Genomic DNA, 20,698 nt, shown 5'->3' with positions numbered 1-20,698 from the left:
CTGTCATCAGGTGTTGCCCTTGGCTTACATGATGCTGCTGCTGGATCAATGATGTTGTGTAGGGCATTCGTCATTTTCCGCTTTTGTTGCTCAGATGAATCTCGGCAATAGTGTTTAATTGACGCCTCATTAAGATGACCGGAGAGTGTCATGATGGTTCTTGTGTCGAGCCCAGCCTCGTTGAGCGTTGTGATGGTGGTTGCTCTGATGCAGTGATTCGTGTAGATTTCACAGAGGCCGGCTAATTTCGAAATCTCCTTCATCATCTGTCCAAGTTTGTTCTTACCAAGGGGGACGTTCTTGTACCACGGGACAGGCTCATCATTTATTGAAGAGTAGGGTTGCTGGAAGAAAGGTTTATTTTGGGTATTTAGCTTACCAAGATAAAGTTCAAGAACTTGCACCGGACACAGATCACCCCCAGAATGAGCATATACTCTCTTTTCGCCTTCAAAATCTGGTGCTTCATTTCCCGGATGGTTCTTTGTTGCTTCGTGGTAAATCATTGTGGCAACTCTTTCCCCTCAGCATCTTTCTTAATGATGAAAGAATCTTTCGTCAAGTCACGTAAGCCCTCTCTGCCTCTTCTACAAAAGAAGAACTCAATGCAGAACCAGACCAGACGCTGCAGGCTTGCTGGATGTTTAGTTGACAGGGTTACGCTGGCAAACATCTTAGAAATATCACCAGCCTTTATCGAGTGCTTGTGGCAGCTTCTGTCATTTCCTTCTCTCTTTGTGCGTTTGATGACAGCAAGGAAGACATTATAAGATTTGAGGCTTTGCATGGTGGGGTATCGGTATCGTTTCGGTTTGCGGTAACACCATGTGGTAATAACTACTGCTTAGAAGATATTAGTTCTGAGAAGAACTTGTCCTGCTTATTATTAACTTTGCTAAGTAGTTTGTGTTCTGTTAAGAACAGTCCTGCTGTAAGTTCTAAACGATCTTGTCTTTGGTCTCAACGTTTCGACTAGCCTGCTCTAGTCATCGTCAGGAGACTGGCCAGTCGCTGACCCGAAGTTGCACTTTCCTCGTGTTAAATACATTGAAGAGTGTTACTTCGTGAAAACGAAAATTTACAGTTTCGCAGTCTTTTCGGTTTCACGAACTAGGACTCATTTTTCCCCTCTTATTTCTTGTTTATTTAATACACAAAAGGGTGAAAAACATCAGATTTAATCAATTCAATTCATCAAGTGTCCACAACGAGAAACCCAACTGAAAATACTATGTCGTTTTGACGCAAAATGTTGTTTTAGAAGGCGTTCAACTTAAATTGCCGTTTTCTCCGATTGCTAGTTTTAAATGGTATGTAGATGGGTGTTACTTCGTGGTGTCGGTGACGATATGTTGTAGATTTTTCATTTTACTTTGCTCTAGTGCAGACAAATCTTCATCAGTTAGGTTCTGAAACCTGTTTGCTGGTTCATCTCCCATCTTGTGGTCGACATGATTTTGCTCCTCAATGTGCTTAAATTTTTCGTTTTTATCCATAACTTCATCATTTTCTACTTCTACCATCCTCACAGCCATCAATTCTTCATCCATTTTATCTAGCTTGAAATTAAGGTCAAAATTCGGTTCTGGAATGTAGTCAGACATGATGACTGCCCAATTTAATCAAGGTGCATGCAGAGTCTGAGATAGTAAAACATACAATAAATTAGCAGACGAACTTCCAGGTTTACTTTTTCCACTTTTTTTTTTACATAGTTGTTCGCAAAGATTATGACTAGTACCAAATCATTTTACAAAATTTTTACCAAAAAAAAGAATGCTTGTCCAATCCATAATGATTTTTTTTTTTCAAACCTATTCTCCCAAATAAATATTAAAGCACCTTAGAAAGGGGAAAGTTTAAAATTCCGATGTAAAAACAAGCTGCACTACGTTAGCGTACGGCGCGCGCATGCGTACTGTTGTATTATTACAAGCTACCGCAGGACTGTAACTATAATTGACCAATCATTGGCTTGCATGGGCCGAACCGGGCTGGACAATGCTGGTTCAGGGGCCATTTTTTCGCTGGTTCTTTAAAGCCGGTTCATTATCACCATTAATGACCGGCCACGTGATCGAGTCTCGACCTATCAGAAACCATCAACTCTCCAAGGTATTTATTAATTATAAATAATTGGTTCGCTGCGAAGCGAACGAGGCTATGATTTATAAATAATGGTTTTCAGCAAACCAGGGAACCAGACTGCAGCAAACCATGGGCGGATTGCAATAACCGGTCTTAAAGCTGTCTATGCGCATTAGACGCACTAAAAGCTCTGGCTGTCAGTCAGTCTATAAGTAAGACCATTGCAATGACACGGTCTAAGTATTAAGACAGTCTTAAAATAGTTAGCCTGGGTTGGGCTGGCTTAAAACGGTCTATTGTTTGGATTTTTGGAATTGACTGGTGTAATGAATTATTCATTCCCAAAATATTTTTTCCCAGTTGATGAGTGTTTGATGATTAAATCTTAAAAAAGCAGAACACTGCTTGGAGGGAAAATTCTCTGGGATAGAAGGGATCTTCTGGAAAAATGTAATGACACTGAGTTGTACTGCAAACATAAAATTTCGGAATTGACATTTGATTTCGCATGATATGAATCACACAAACCTAACAAAAAAAAATGTGCAGTCTCTCCAGTATTCGCCCGTAACCATGGAATGTTTGTTTGTGAATCATTACTCTAAGCGGGCTTAGTAAAGACCAGCTTATGGCAATGGGCTAAGTTTGGTGTCTTAACCAAGACCGTCTAAGAGCAATAGCAGGCTAAAATCGGACTGGTTTAGCCAGCCGACTCAGACCGCGTTATTGCAATCCGCCCCATGAGCTAAATAATGAAACTTGCATGCATATTACCTATACTAAGACACGCCTAGTTTCAAACATACATATAACAAGGTGTATGCGTACGTATACTGAAATGCATTATTCATGTGCTTTTTGTATGAGGCGTGATGTCGTTTTGCCGGGAAAATTACCCGCTATCTTGCTTGAGTATGGTTTTCACAAGTTTGGAGAGAATATGTCTCACTAATTTTTGAATTGGCTCAAACACTGGCATCAATAGGCTGCAGAAAATCATATCAGCAGCTGTCGCTCAGATTTCAAGCGAAATTGCCCATCAATCAAGGCCTGAATTTTACATCATCGACGGTAAGGCAAGACTCTGTCTCAGGTCCCACTTGCACGCCCCCAGCATGCTCAGGAGTGCAGGTGCTACTGCCATTGGAAGTACTACAGCAAGTACGGCAAGGCCGAGTGTAAGCTAGTAATAAGTAAACTAGTGAGAGAGGTTAGAAATAATGGGGAAAGAATATTAATAGGGAAAGAACTTGTCACTGTACACACACTCAAAGTATCAGACTAGTCTGATTTCGCAGTAAATGCTTCAATATTTTCCATGCTTAGGATAGACAATGATAGAGTGATGTGTATTTTCCCAGTGTAGGATGTTTAATCGCTTTTTGAAGGCATAGGTCATTGCAGGGTCATTGCTCTTCTTATCACAGAAGTCCGTGCACTTTACACATGTTATAGACGGAAGGAAGGGAAAATTCGGGAAAAATACTAACAACTCTCCAAGGTGTTCGAGACACACATCAAATGAAAGCTTATTTCATCATCTTTCATTTTCTTTTCAATGTTTGGGGGGTCTTGAATTTTAGGAGAAATTTCCATCTGAAGATGATCACCCCTGAAAATAGTCCTGAAGCCCATTGCCATTTTGAAAAACGATGCCTCCATTGCAAAATAGAGCGCTATTAGGGTCCAAATAACATCCAAATTACACAGAACTGCAAGCTCCTAGTCCTGTGCACGGCTTCCACCCATATTTTTTACAAACCCTCAAGTTCATGGCCGAGAGCATACTCAAATACTGAAGATTTTGAGGGCATGCAAATCGTGATTTGGCCGGCGTAGGCAATTTCGGACCGATTTACTGGTCTGCACCCTTATGCACTTCGCAGCCATCTTGAATATAGCGCCACCATGTGACTTACCAAAGACATTAGAGGGGAATAAGCGTGACACGTCATGATTTGTTTACATGAGCGCTTTCATATTAAGTAGGCTAGTTCTGTAGACGTTCCCCACTTTATCTAAACCAAGCCATTGAGTCTCAGGTCTTTTAACACATTGCTATGGATCCAATGAGATCCTAATTATTTAAACGGCGCAATGACCATGGGAGACTTTTGAGACGTAGACGCTGGTGCATGGGGGCAGCGCACCGGTCATTTTTCCAATTTGTATTACTTGAGCATGTGCGCGTATATTTTAGCATGCGTGCGTAGTCCTGACCGTTCACACATGATTATGTTGGACACGGTTGTTGAACTGCAGATCAAGCTCTTCAGATTGCTTTTGGATAATTGCTTTCATAATATTGCATGGGATAGACGTCTGGCTAATTGACCTGTTGTTCCCCATTGACTTTTAGATCCTTTCATAAAGATGGAAACTACCCTGACTGTCTTCCATTTGATCGTTATTTAAGTCAATTTTCCGTCATCTAGGGAATTTCAGTAGATTATGAACTGGGGTTCGGCCATTTCTTCGGCACCCAGATTCAAGAAGCAGGGATTGATGACGTCTAGACCAGGTGATTTGTCAAGCTTCATACTTTTCATCTGTTCCTTGACATCATCGATGGCCAACTCAAGGTCGAGTAGATCTACTTTCCCATTCCTTGGTTCTATAGATCTGGAGCATCTCCATCTGGTTATTTGGTAAATATTATACAGATTCAAAGAACCTATTTAAGACTTTTGCAGCCAACTCCTCTGTCTCTGTTAACTCTTTGTCCACTCCTTCCAGTCAGGATTTTCAAATTATTAGTGTTTGTTGAGCTCTTGCATAGATGAACAGTTGCTTAGGCCTTTCCTTGAATCTTTTATTAACTTTGCTTCGTAGGCAGCCGATCCAAGCTTTTTTCCCCACTATCTTCTTTGTTTCTTAAAGTAGCAGTTTGTATTAAACGTTGAGTCTTCCTATATACTTCATAGGCCTGTAGCCTGTGTTTTTTTCTTTACCAATTTCTACACATTGCTTTCATCCATAGTGGCTTACATGTAAATCTGTTCTTAAAGATTTCTTGATGGAACAAATTCTTGACTGTGTTATGATGCTACTCTTTACAAAATACCGTGCTCGTTCACAATCTGATGTGTCTAGCTTGAAATCCCAGGGTACATTAAAAAGTATGTTTTAATTGCTGCTTAATCACCTGTGCTGTGGCTCAGTTCAGTCTTTCTCGGTTTGAGCAAATTGTTTGAAAATAGCAAATATCTGTTGATTGAAGTAAGCTGCCATGGTCACTTCTGACCACCGCTGCTGCATGCGTGACAGTGTCGGTGAAGTTATCGTTGCTGAATACCAACGGTAGGTCAAGTAGTAATGATCTTTTGTTTACCCCTCTATTTCTTGTGACATTCCTCATGTTGAACCAGCAGCAGATCTTGTGTTGTGACCATGAATACCTGCGGTTCAGACTGCAGAGGTGATACCGGCATTGATTGTTATGGTCAGTGTATTCCGTGATAGTTAAAGTCTCCAAGGACAAACTTGTGAGTAATATCAGAGATGGATTCCATAATCTTTAGCTGTTTCCTCAAAGGTTAATTGTTAGGCTGGTACTGTTTTGGGCTGCGCTTCTGTACACTAACCCCTAGCAGATTCCCCTTCTCACCAAGCTTTACCTCACATCATATCGATGTTTCCATCTCTACCTCCTCCAATTTGTAACGTAACTAGTGCTGTATCAAGGGATTTGTGAATGTACAAGAGAAAGAGTTTAATTCCTATACCAAGGGGCCGATGTACTTACAGGTTGGCTGTTTCTAGAATGGCATTGCTGTTCTGTTATAAGTACATGCCGTGCCGAATAAATGCTTCAGTACTGTAGCCAAGCTTCGTGTGTTTTTGATAGTTTTCATCAAATTTGTCTTTTCAGTTACATAATAAAAGAAATCAGAGAATAAAACAATGCCTCATCACCGACATTTTTAACTTTTCGGACAAGAAGAACCTGTTTCTTTCACTTGGTCGCAGTTATGTCAGAATCTCTACAAGAGGGATGACAATTCAAGGGCTCCATACCTAACAGTGCAGCGCCCTCAACAGTTTGCAAATTTTACATCCTGAGCAGAAACCTGTATGATTACAATCTGTGTACATTATCCAAACATCCTGTGACAAATTGCATTTTGCACTTTGCAGATATATCAATGGCCAATGCCATCTGCGATGAGAAGACCTGAATGAAGCAAGACTACGAAAACCAAGGCGAAATTACTTTCCAAGGACATTTCTTGTCTGCCCTATGAACATAAGTCGTGAACGTTTGGCGGTTTCTGGGATGACAGGGAAAATAATGCTGTCCAGAGATCAGTCTCCAAATAAGGTGACTGAAGAAATAACCTCGCTGTTTCAACGGGCTTTTCACCTGCCGGATGGTCGTCTATTGAGTATCTGAGGTTTGTTAACCCCTTGGTTGTTTTTAATTGTGTTTTGTGCAGGTGTAACAGCTATTAGATTTATTTTTTGTTTCAGTGAAGTAATGTACCCAGACCCATGTCAATGTGACACATTCTATTTTGGCTATCATTCTATTGAAGAAAGATGACTGCATGCATGTATGTAAGCTTTTGCATTCTTTTATGAGCATGATGAAGCCTATGTTTTTGTTTTTTTTTGAAAAACGCTGATCCTCCCAAGCGTCACTTTGCAAAGATAGACGAGGCTTACCCTCTTGTTTAAACATGGCTTGGACTGAGACTGGCCTCTTTCAAGACTGGCATCTATTTAAAACATAACATACGTTGGAGGCAATTCATCTCCTGTCAAATGTTGCTTTTACGATTTGGGTTATTAAGAAAAGCATAACCACCAACCCCCCCCCCCCCAAAAAAAAAGGAATGAAAAGGAAGTGGTTGGTACTGCTGAAACTGATGTATTATTTAATTTGCCTTGCCGTATAGTCATTTACATTGTTGAATCACGAAGTGGACTGATATAAACTGAACAAAGTTGCTATTAACAACGAATAATCTTGCTTTGCAGTTTGGTGGCTTAGGTGAAAAACAAAAATATCTGCTTCCAATTAACGTGCCCCCACCAATGACAACCCCTCCACCAGTTACACCCTTATCTAGAGCTAGCAGGATGCTGTATATAAACATTTGAAACATAACATTAGGGCTATCAAGGACAAGTATTTACAGGTCAACATGCACTTGCTGTATGTACAAGTACGTGTGTAAATATATGCAAATTAGGGGTTTTCTAGACATTCTAGATATCTTTAAAATAAAATCATAACTTAAAAACTTTAAGAGCGCCCATCCCAATTTTTATGTAGTTGTTTACTGCACACCGTATTGGACATAGGAACCTCATTAATATTCCCGAGGCTTGAAAAAAATTGATAAATATTGCGCACGCTAGTGTTACAATATTGTCAAAATTGCACGTAGCGAGGCCTATTTTTCCGATTTCAACGAAAAGCAATGAACATATATCACAACGACTCTTAATTAGCACCTACTTGGATCATTAAAGGGGAAATACATCCTGAAGGTTGCATGAAGAGACAGTCTTTCAAACTGGAGAAATTGATTTTCAATTATTTCACCCGCCAACGTGACCATGTCTGTGTCCATGTAGTTTCATTCAAAATTAAGTGTTACGTAACCTTTACAAATCGCCATTCGCAACCATATGGCTGATGTATCAGTAAATGTTTTCATTTTAATGGTTCGTATGCAAATAACCATTTACTCAATATTCACAGATTCTAGAATCTCCTGTTGCATGTGTCGGTCATAATTTTGTATTCTATTATTTTTTTACAAATAAAATCAAGTACATGTGTTATTTTCAAATTAGGTTTTTGCCCTTCACCTACCCTTTTTTTTAAAACACTATACTCAGTGTGTTATTTTTTTCCAACTTTCACTCGGGAGGTAACACACTGAGTATACAGTGTTTAAAAAACGTCGGTAAAAGGCAAAACCTAATTTGATTTATATCGCCCCGACGCAAAATTCCATCCTAAACACAGTGAGATGTATTTTCTCATATTTAGATTCGTTTGAAATGCAATTCATTGTGTAACACAAACGGGAGTTTTCAGTACATTTCCGAAATACCAAGAAATGAAGACAGAAAATCCGAATTTTCGCATTTCTTTAAAAAAAGGTAGTAGGCCATTTTATTTCCTTATTTTTCATCAGTAAAAACTTTTCTTTTTGTTTTATTTTATGTTGTACCGTTTTTATTGCGTAAAGAATGGCTATTGTGTCACTTCTAAAAGACTGTTCCATTTTCAAACGAGAACATGGCCGGTGTGTGATCAGTGACCGGCTATTCCAGCGGACACTCAGAATAGCCGGTGTGTGATCAGTGACCGGCTATACAATGCACACTCAGAATAGCCGGTGTGTGATCAGTGACCGGCTATACAATGCACACTCAGAATAGCCGGTGTGTGATCAGTAACCGGCTATTCCAGCGGACACTCAGAATAGCCGGTGTGTGATCGTTGACCGGCTATTCCAATGCACACTCAGAATAGCCGGTGTGTGATCAGTGACCGGCTATTCCAGTTGACACTCAGAATAGCCGGTATACATGTATCTATCCCAAGTGTGTGATGGGTGACAGGATATTTGGCAGGTGTGTGAAGATTAGAGACAGCAAAGACAGTGTTAAAATTCAACAACAGAAAGAAAAAAAAAGAAGTTTATTTCAAGAAAGATTTATCAAAAAGGTAACTTTGAAAAACACAACCATGTACGAATCCCCCCCCCCTAATATTATGTATATATAAACTATGACAATCAAGACTTTGACCAAAGGAGACAGAAATATATAAACTAAATCTAAACTCTTCATCAAGGTTAAGTTGTGGATGAGTTTGTCCACAAACCTTTGAAAACCAGACCAACGAGACCAGAAGGCCTGTACTGAAAAACAAAACCTTAAAAATTCAAGTTTGACCACCAATCTTTGAAAACCAGGCATGAGAAAAATGTATACGTACAGTGTCAAGGGGGATGCAAGAGAAAACCAAATGGGTTTTAACACAAACATGAGAGGTAACGTAACATATCTTTAAAAACGGTGCAACATAAAAGCTCGTGATGTACTCCTATAACAAACAGCAATTACAAATTGACCTGCATGGTCACTCCAATGTACACTCACAATAGCTTGAGTAGTCTCAATGTACTAACACCAATTACAATATGTATGTGCCATATACACATTAATTGCATGTGTCCCATGAGGAGCAATAAACATGACGAAAATGATTATATATTTATCGCAAGATACAAAAAAACGTAATTCACCATCATCCAAGTGTTTAGCTATGATATTCTCTGGCTATGATATTCTCGGGACAAATATTTTTTTTTTCATTTTGCACACAAAGGAATACAGTTTCCTTTATGCCTGGTGGTCAGCTACCCTAGTTTAAGCAAACAGATATGGTTGACACCATGATATAACCTGCATGCATCGGGATTCCAACATCGTGGATCTGTGTTTCACCAAAAGTCCAGCATTTTGTCGACGCTGTACGTGTGGAAAGTGGCATTATTGATCATGATATGGTACCTTTAAGGCATTTTTCAGTGTTATAATTACCGAAATGCTCAGTCAGCTAAAGTGGGACACCCTTGAACACAGACGTACAAGACCTAATTTACACCGTCGATCTACAAAGAAGCCCACGGCCTCGCCCCCAGCAACATCACTTATCGTTTCATTTACCACAACCAACTATATTTAGGCCAAAAACACGTCAGAGTACTGGGAAATTCATCTACAATCGCATTTTCAGCAAATAAGAACTGTTATCACAGAAGTCGTTGTACCCCAAAACACATCCTGCTTGGAATTTGCTACCCGAGGTGGCCCGTTGTGCCCCAAAGTTAGAAAACTTCAAGAATCACCTACTAGCTATTGAACTGACTGATCCACTTAAATGTACGGTATTTGAAACTAGTTTACACCGTCGACTCCTTGCATTGCGCTAACAGTACCGTGACGGGATAGCAACACCAGGCGTTTGCCCATATATATTCTGAATCCCCAAACAACATCATGCATGATGCCCTGACATGTGCGATTTGGTCCTGATCACAGTCCACGGTAATCGCAGAACGTTCCTTTGTTATAGCAGCCATCGTTGCAGCACCTGTATGTGAAAAAGGATAATGGTTGAAAATGAAATAATTAATATGTGGGGAATCAGCGAAAATCATCGAGGCGCTCCATAATAATGTTGTTATTATATGCGCCCCACACTTCTTCAGCCTCATGAAATGTTTACAGTTGCCCCAAAATGTATACATTCGGGACGTGTACACAAAACAGCTACCGCGTTTTATAGTCGGTTCGACTTTCGACTACAGACGAAAGTCTACTTAAAAAAAGTTCATAACGAAGCGCAGCGCGCGCAGCACGCGCAGCACACGTACACGTACGTACCTAAACGTTACACGAACACTTGTGGACGGCATGTTGTGAGCTGCACTGGTCTACCACCTGTCGAGATGGATGCGAATTGCAGTCTTAATAGTAACGGCACGACGTGTGACTTAGATTACGACAACTTGTGATTTGAACAACGACGTGCTTTCGATTTCAAGAGAGACAACGAATGACAAAGACTTCTTTGACAGTCACATTGACGAGTCGTTCGAGTGGTCAACCCTTCAGCAAGACTGTGATGAAGATGAGACCCCCTATTCAGATGCATCATCTTTTCTGGGTAAGACAAATTTAAATGCATTCCACTGCATTTCATTTATTGATACTGTATTATTTTGCTGCAGATATAAACAAACATTTACAATGTTGTGTTCCCTAACGTGGTGCACTTCAATGTTTGCCCCGACATTCCTTATGTAGTCATGGTAGTGTTGCCAGTACTGGTACTTCTTCCAGTGAGTGCATCCCTCCATGTTGGAGTATAGTCGTACTTTTATTAATGCTTGTTATTTAACCTCTGTGAACAATTTCGGTGACATGAAATTTAATCCGAACTTCAAAAACGATGTCGTCCAGAAATTGGGCACAAAATCGGCGGAGCGTTCCTTTATGTTGGACACTTGAATACATCTCTGTAAAGTTGATATATTCTGTTAAACAATCATTAGGGCCTACCTCTACTCATACATGTCATACCCAACTAGAAGTTTGTCAGAAAATTATTTTCTATAGTGTTTGGGGACAATTTCGAAGGGTTCACTCTGCACTTCGAAACAAATTCGGAAAATCACACCGAATAAAAAGTTAGGCCTACGCAGACAAGGAAGAAATGTTCTTTAATGCATAATTCAAAGATTCCAAACGTTACATTAGCATACGGTGAAAACGGTGACGATCTTCTATTTCGTATCATTACAGATTTTGAAGACACGCTTAAACGAGGACCTGCATATCCATGTGCGTCATCGACACCTGCAAAGAGGCCGAGACATCACATGAATGTCGGTGTTACCCCTCTGGACATTTTAAACTGCACGTGTTGTTCTGGTAACTGTCTGCAGCTTCTTTCAATAAAGGATGTAAAGATTTGCCAGGAATCTATGAAAGAGAAAAATGAAACCGAGCAAAAATCCTTCATCATTTCACAGTTGAGGGTCTTCACAAAGTCACCAACAGAACATACCCAACATTGTCCGTTCACTTCCATGATGATTCGGGGACACCGTGTTTGCAATTCTGCTTGGCGTTAAGTCTTTGGGGTGTCATTATGGCATTTCAGAGAGTGTCAGCGTTTGCTTGCAAGTGGTGTGGAGCAGATAAGGCACGGGAACATACCAGCGATTCTGAGTGTGCATTGGAATAGCCGGTCACTGATCACACACCGGCTATTCTGATTGTGCATTGGAATAGCCGGTCACTGATCACACACCGGCTATTCTGAGTGTGCATTGGAATAGCCGGTCACTGATCACACACCGGCTATTCTGATTGTGCATTGGAATAGCCGGTCACTGATCACACACTGGCTATTCTTACTGTGCATTGGAATAGCTGATCACACACCGGCTTTTCTGAGTGTCCACTGGAATAGCCGGTTACTGATCACACACCGGCTATTCTGAGTGTGCATTGGAATAGCTGGTTACTGATCACACACCGGCTATTATGTGATCGCACACCAGCCATAGCCAGACTCAGCAGTGGCAGGATTTCTTCTGAATTGGTGATATATTTTGTGTAGCATATTAATTCAGTTATTTTTTCATCCCACGCATTTCATTTTAATACTTAAATGACTACGTATCATTTTTAAAACAAAAGATGTTGACTTTTCCTTAACGATTTTTGCGAAAGGCCTTTTTCGACCATAAGGCAGGGTTAGTAATGACTAGTCTTACTTGAAGGCAAATTGTTTGTTTATGTTGTACACATAACAAGTGTTGTGTTTCCACATGCTAGATCTTTGCATTTTGTAAGAGAAATTAAAGCATTTGTTCATTCAGTCAAAATTGTGTATTAATAAACCTGCTACTGAACCAGAGCCAATTTTTGTCATATTTTAAGTACTTGCATTATTTTTGGTGTTAAAAAACGGCTGCATCAACACGTCACGGCAAATGTCGCATTTTATCAGGTCAATAAGATAGAATTTGCATGAAAAACTGATAAACTGAACTTTTTTGGAAATTTAAAATGTCTTTTTTTAAATATAATTTTAAGAAAATAGTTCTCATCCTGTTCCTATAATAATGTGTAATTTTGGCAAGACATTGTTTTAAATTGGGTTAGCTGAACATAGGTCCCAAAATTGAATGAAGTGGTTTTCTTAATTAATGATTTGTATGCAAATTAGCACTTTTTAATCATTCATAGATTCTGAAATCTTCCTGTCGCTAGTGTCGGTCACAAATATTGTGTATTTTATTATTTCTTTAAAATGAAATACCAACATTTCTTACATATTCCTTATTAAAAAGAATAGTAAAGTTGCATGACAAGAATCGCTGTTTGAAACAATAAAATACTGGCATTAAACGTCCTTGTTGGTTTTATTTCCACCCCCCCCCCCCCCCGCCCATGTCCCATGATTGTTCAATCAATTCAGATGAAAACCATGGATTTCAACAGAGTGGAAAAACATAATAGAAATTTAATAATATAAATAGTGCATGAGCTATTGATAAATTCGGAGTTCCACATCCCCTTCTTGTCAGAATTAAAAACACAGAATCAGCCGGAGTGAGGGCAAACCTTTAGTAAATGTAGTTTTCTGCAAGCAGGGATCGAACCCAGATCTTCCCGCTCATGAGATCCGTTGCTTATCCACTAAAACAAAAAGATTGCGGCCGCCAACATTTTTACAACTGGCCCTGGGGAGGGCGCCTACAGACTAGGCTAAAGGCTACTTGCTCTTAAACCTGACAAAAATTATACTAATTACTATTTTCAGATGAAGATTTAACCAAATCAGAAAATTTGAGAGTTTAATCACTTATAAAATGGAAAGAAAATTCATGTTCATGCATCAGATGAATGGATGGTGGTATATATTGTAAAAAGTATTTACATGGTGCCCGATGTGAGGTACGGTAACACAACAGTACTTCCTAGGCCCTAGCCTACAGACAGTTATCACATGTGGAAACGGTCAAAAGAACAGTAAAGGTCTAGCCTAGCTAGGGCTTAGGCCAAGCCATCCATTCACATTCCAGTTCAGTATTGTAACACGCGCCTAAATATAAATTTGGGGAATTATTTCCACTGCCACTACATGACTGCCGGGCGCACCGGTAAAAAAGCTAGCTCATTATATTATTCAACACGGCAGTCGCAGTCTTCCAACCATTAATACTAGTACTTATTAGGCCGATGCTAGTTCTTAATTAAGGTGATCATCTGCATACTGAAACCATACCTTCAAATACTGGAAAAAGCTCCCCCATGCCCCATTCTTCCAGGAGCTTCTGGGTTCCTTCCGCCATCTATGGATTCAATATTATCTAACGTTATAACCGCAAATTCAACCCCATTCTGGTTCATTTGAGATCATTTCAACAACGTAATATATAATCTGAATTATCAATTTCACATTATACATGTATATATTCTGGACAATTTTAAATAAGTTCATTTTAAACCCATAAAAATGCCCATTCAACAAAAACCTTGGTTATTCACGATCATTTTAACCCAATTATGTAACCCAAATTCCGATACCCTGAATTCAAACTAAGTAAATATTAACCCAGAAGTTTAACCCAGAACAATATTCCAATTTAACCAAATTTGGGTTATGCACCGTCATTGTAACCCCAAAATACAAACCAAGTTCTGCTACTGAACATTTTAACTAATTTTAACCCAGAAAATGTGCTGATTAAACTAAAACGGGTTTAATCGTGTTGGATTTGACCCAAAATATAACCCAAACTCCGTAACCCAGATTTTTTCAGTGCACGCGCACTCACTAAACCACCTATTCCTTGTCATGGGTGTGTCCGCTGCACTGAAATCGTCGTCGAAGATTTTAAAAATGTTTCACCAATGTCGCGCAATGTCTTAAAGAAGAAAAAAGGTTGTCATGGTTGCTGCGTTTCTTGTCTCTTGTTGGAGGATGAAAATCAGCCCGTTCAAAAGAGATTGTGTGCAAGAAATTGGCTTCTTTGCAGAAAAGATCAGGGTTGTTGGGCGGGGGGGTACCCATCTTCCTAACGGGGGTGTTCTTTAAAACTGACTATTATTATGCCTATATGCTGCACATTACAAGCCCATTTTTACGGCGTATTGTAATTTATGTTTTTAATTTGAGCGGGCTTTCTTTTTAATATGAGATTGATGTTAGAAATCTCTAACCATTAAGGCCATTGCAATAGTTCTTGAAAAAAAAGTCACAAAATCTGCCGGGGGTTGCGAGTTGGTCCCCTCCACTGATAATATATTGTTTTTAAAGAAATATTTGTATAAGCTCATTTTTTTACTTGAATTTGTTTAAAAGCTACCAACAAAAATACCATACCCATTTATAAAATGACTTAGGTTAGGCCTAAGTAAAGTTCCGAAGAAATTAAGTAATGAAACTAGATCCGGCTTTCCCACGTTTGAAAATCAGCATCAAAATAAATGTGTTTGGTACCAAAATGTACGATGTAATGATCACATCAGAGGCATATTGTTAAAAATTTTAAATGATTTTTTTTAAATTGATTCATTAATTTTTGACGGATGTATAAAGTCCAGAGTTTGCAATTTTGGTTTATTAATGTCGGAGTCACTGAATTTGATATTTCACTGACAAACGTACGCCTCTAACCAAATCAGTGATCTGTGTTAATGCTTTGTGTGCTTTATTGTATAGGTTGTGGCTTCGAATGGATGCCACAAGCTTCCACCGCCTCGCTAGTCTAATCAGCCCACGCATCAAAAAAGAAGATATACCGATGGCCTGAATCGATTCCCCCCCCCCCAAAAAAAAAAAACCCGAACATTGTCTAGCCCCCCCCCAACCAAAACAAATTCCATTAAAAAAATGCACTAGCACAAAAAGTAAGAATTCGCCGTGCATCGGAACGGTCTCCCCCTAAATGCGAAGGGTTCATTTGTACACATTTAGTTAATATGGTAAGCCTGATTGTAGTATTTTATCAGCGCTCCCTATTGAAAATATGGCACGAGCCCCCTTCCCCTTCACGTATTGATTTTCAGAGGACTAAGTGTCTGGGAAAAAAATAACGGGTCTACATTTCAGCACGCCTCCCTGAAAAACATTCTGGATCCACCTTGCTAGCTCCCCCCCCCCCCCCAAAAAAAACCAAATTCAATATTGGCTCTAAAACCGCGCCTGGGAAGTGGAGGATGAAGAGGAGGTTGGAGAGGATGAGAAAGGGAGAGGGGAAGGAGCAGAAGAAATGGACGAAATGGAGGACAGTATAGTTCTATTTATTTGCCTTTTTTTTAACAGTCGGTACGTATCCAACCTGTCCTTGAGCGTTGAACCCTACAGGGTTAAATATTATGATTTAATATGAAAGTTAAACCAGATTGTGCATTGACACAACTTTATGACCAAAAATTGCTTTGCATGCAAATGCAGATTGTTAAGTGTCACACATGCACTGTCTACATATACAGTAAACTCCGGCCAAACGCCAGCGCTATCGTACATGTACTATGTACGTGTAATGCGAAGAATGCGTGCGTGCATGGTACATGTGTCTAAACTCCGGCTAAACGCGAGCACTATCGTACATGTACTATGTACGTGTAATACGAAAGAATGCGTGCGTGCATGGTACATGTATATACCTGAACTGGTAAAGTTATAAGGGGACCCCCAAAATGTACAAAAGTGCATGCGTGCAGGACTACAGCCTATATAGAGGGGGTACTTGTGTACCCCAAAATGGACAGAGCGCATGTGCTCATCGTAGCGGGGAAATCTCTTTTTGATTGTGCACACGCGCACTACGGTGGTGTATTTTTTGGGATGCCGACTTACAAGGAGGACATTTTGTGGTTTTGAGGAAATGGGAACGAAAGAATACACCGACTTGGGTGAAATGACGACTTACAAAGGCCGACTTAAAAATGAAATTTCAATGGAAATGCTTTAAAAAAAAAATCAAGACTTTCGTCAGACGGCTGATTTAGGCGATATGGCGATTATGCAACGTCAATTTGGCCGGAGTTTACTTGAGTTTAGAAATTATTCAATTTATCTTTGTTAAGGGAAAACGAGTGGCACAGAAGTGCTACGAAGAGGAGGAGGAGGCCAAGTATGAAGAGGAGGTCGGAAAGGAGGATGAAAAGGAAGAGGATAAAGTGGAGGATATGGAGGGATACAATACAATACTTTATTTCATCACAATTAAAAGACTTTAAAAGTTAAATTCTTCTTCCAAATGTGCACATAAAAACAAAAATTTATAATAATGAAACATTTACATAAGTCAAAACTTCAGTTTATGAAAATATCGTGAGGAGGAAGTGGATGATGAAGATGAGTAACGGAGGTTGAGAAGGGAAGACAGGAAGGAGCAGAAGAGATGGACAAAATGGAGGACCTCTATCAGTTTTGTTCTAGACGGCATGAAATGCGAAGAAAGAACGCCAGCCAACGAAAACCAACAAAAAAATAATAATTTAATATCTGCCAATTTTTACCAGTCAGTACGTAGCCAACCTGTCCTTGAGCCTTGAACTATACAGGGTTAAATATTATGTTTTAATATGAAAGTTAAACCAGATAAAACGTGTGATTTTAGGGAAAGAAAACTTGTCTACCTAATGAGTCATGCGGCTATGGCACAGTTTTGCGTGAGAATATTATTCCAATTCCTACTTTCCCTTTACTTTTTATTTTTTGTTTTGCTGTAATTTCACCATGGTATTGTCGGCAGATACCAACAGTTTGCCTCACAAGAAGAGGATTCTCTCTTGTTCGGGAGATTTGATTTTTGAACAGCAGACAGCATCAGCACAATGCGAAAAGTTCGTCAATTCTGTACCGCAACAGCCTAGACCCACAGTTTCAGACGTTAGTATTCAAATTGCTGGTTAGTGCTAGATATTGAGGTTAATTCAAAATGATCAATGTCAAGCAAATAAGTAGGGTTTTTTTTTACTGTTAAAGAGTACAATTAAGATTTAGGGGATTATTTTTTCTCGTTTTAGCAGACCTGCCCATTTTCGTACTGTAATTATATGACTAAATTTCTCATAGAACATATGCACACAGAAATGTATACATCCCATGCATGCTCCTATGCGCGCGCGCGCACCCTTCACACACGGCCACAAACGTGTGTGATCAATATAGGCAAGGAAGAGCTTTCTGAAATGTGTAGTTCCTCTTGAGGATGACACAACAAGCGAGGCACGAGTCACCATGTGGGCAAACAGAAACAACAGTTTGCCACCCTCGGCAACCATGGGGCTGATGGCTAGAGAGCAACTACCACCTGGTGCAGACGTAAGCTGGGCAAAGTGGAAATGCCTCAACAGACTGAGAACTGAAGTTGGCAGAGCCAAGGTGACACTCAACAAGTGGGGATATAGTTCCTCCAATGATACCATGTGTGATTGTGGCGTAGAGCCACAAACTATGAAGCACCTTTTGAGATGCCCTCTTCTACAATACCCTTGCACAGCTGCCGACCTTGCATTGTACAATGAAGATGCAGAGAAATGTGTTCGGCGTTGGCTAAACCGAATTTAGCTTTGTGACGTGGACTCGATAAGAAGAAGAATATAGGAAGTTGTACGTTTTATAGAGAAGTTCTGATTAGTCAACAAAAAGTTATTGCCCAAATGCCGGTGGTTAACATTGACCGATCGCAATGTATTTTGGAATAGTGATAGGCGCAAGGGTTGGTTATGTGTATCACCGCACGAACGGAATGTTTTGACAACGCGGATGTCGAGTTAGGAGAAAACACGCAGTATGATTACAAGATATTTCCAGGCACATTCTGTGCGTATGAACAAATTCATTAAACATTTAGGTACACGTTCAAGATATTTCCGGTTTGATGACGTCATCAGTCAATAAAGGGAAGGGAAGTCACGTGTTTATCATTAAGTAAAATTAACGCATGGAAATATGGAAATTAAGTGTATGTGATAATAACACCCAACTTCCGGTTTGATGACGTCACGGTATTTGGAAGCAAAGGTCAATATTAAGAGTAACAGATGTCATTTTGGGGCCAAAAAAAACCAAAGTCATGAGAGAGGGATCAATGATGGATTTAAATGAAAATAAAATGATTATTGTTGAATTCGCCCTGCAATTACTTCCGGTCTGAAGACGTTATGATTATAAAACATTGGAAATTCATTTGTTGTTGCTCGCGGGACACAAGGGGGCAATTTCATACAAAAAACTTATCGAGGGTTTTAAGATTTCAAAAGATTAAACTGTTTTTGATGTGCCGTTAGAAGGTGCCATTTTGGGGATGATGTCAAAATTATGTTTTTGTGTTTGGCATTCCTCACTTAACACTTCCAAGTTCCATAATGAATTTGTCTGTAGTAAAATGTGTCCGTTTTAGAGTTGGATTCAATTTCTATTGCTCTTCTGGTAACACCGAAATTGAAGGTCAAGCAGTTTTGTTCCCGGGAACAAATGTTGCTCACGGCATAGTCTACAACCTCACGAAAAAAATTAACAAGATATTTAGTTCAAGAGATATAGGTCAAACTATTTTGTCAAATCGTGCCATCAAATTGCTTTTAATTTGATACCTGATGACGTCATGATTACGTAACAAAATATATAACATTTTCGTAGCATGGTACAAGTTCGCACTAGGTTTTATGATCATACCGTAAACCGTTCGGAAGAAAGTGTGCTTTGTTTTGATTTCAGGCTGATGTCTACATTTATATTCACCTAACTTTGACTTTCCGGTAGAACCAGAGGACAAGGTCAAGGGAGTTAAAGTACATAACATGAAATGTTTGTCAATTAATGGTCTGATTACAAGGTTGGAACTCAATTGATCCTTTGTTCATTGCTTGTAATTTGACACCCAATGACGTGATAATGACGTCAGAGTAACAGGGCTCAAATTTCATGAAAAAAAACGCACTAGACAGCAGGTCTAGCAGCTGAAGAATCTTACTGGACCTGAACTATTTTTACAAGACCTGTGTCATAAATAATAAAAAACAACATTTTGCACTATGTGACATGAATACAGCAAAATGCTATTTATTTTGTATAGGTTGAGGTCAAATGAAGTTTAGAATTTCTAAATGGCAAATGAATATTATTTCAAATGAAGTCATGTACCTTTTTGGCAACAATACTAAAACAACAATAAATTAAAAGTGTTTCGACCCACCCTACATTGCATTAGCCGGGTGTACTCTGTGCTTCTTAGATTGAGAAGAAGCAGAAAGAACATGCTTATAAAATGTCAGAAGGGCAAAACAAAAAGGTACAATGTGCATAAATGAATATTAAAGTTGAACATGTACATATGCAAATCAATGATTCAACCTGATCCTTTTATTGTCTTAATTGTGATACACAGTTGTGTATTAAATAATAAACTTCTTGTGAAAATAACAGACACATATAAAGCTATATAAAGATTCCAAGTGCCTCAATGAAATGAAGATTATAAATTGTATAACCATAAAATTGTAAAATAATAAATAAATTGAATGCTGTTTCGAATCAATCTTTTTCTGTAGTTATAAATAACAGTTAAAGGGAATGTACATCTTTGGGTATGGCTGTAATTTTCAGAAATGAACCATATGCCATGAGGTTGGTATATTACATGTAGATCAAATATTGTTACACTGACATTTTTGAAGTTTTGTGTTCGAAAATGCTGGAAAAACCAAGAAAAACAAAAATATTCAAATGGTCTGATTCCCTGATAAAATTGATCAATTTATAGATGCCGGAAAAATTGTAAGGTAATGGAACCAGTGTAGCTGGCCTACACCCGTTCATGGACAAGTAACCAATAGCAAACAAAATTTGGAGCAGTGTATGAAATATAGTTACGTTTTTCTAACCAGTTGCCATAATTTTACTGGATGCTTTAGACTGTCATTTACCAACATCCTAGTAAGGTATTTCGTAAAAACTTGATAGTTATTTTTCGATGTTCGCAAATGTTGTATTTCCCTTTAAGTAAAGGTGATACATCCGTCTATACGGTAGACGCCATATATA

The 20,698-nt window shown here is 39.1% G+C and overlaps 1 long non-coding RNA gene across 1 annotated transcript; it reads left to right on the top strand.

Moving 5' to 3' along the window:
- The first annotated feature begins 7,865 nt into the window (after window positions 1-7,865).
- Window positions 7,866-19,879, top strand: LOC119733758. The gene is made up of 3 exons (XR_005271968.1): window positions 7,866-7,877; window positions 8,746-8,747; window positions 19,615-19,879. It is a non-coding gene; the product is annotated as an uncharacterized LOC119733758 (long non-coding RNA).
- The last annotated feature ends 819 nt before the right edge of the window (window positions 19,880-20,698 follow it).

Source organism: Patiria miniata, unplaced genomic scaffold (genome assembly GCF_015706575.1).
Source record: "Patiria miniata isolate m_02_andy unplaced genomic scaffold, ASM1570657v1 HiC_scaffold_26, whole genome shotgun sequence".
NCBI classification, from domain to species: Eukaryota; Metazoa; Echinodermata; class Asteroidea; order Valvatida; family Asterinidae; genus Patiria; species Patiria miniata.
The sequence above is the reverse complement of the archived record's forward strand: the minus strand, read 5'-3'. Positions and strand labels throughout refer to the sequence as shown.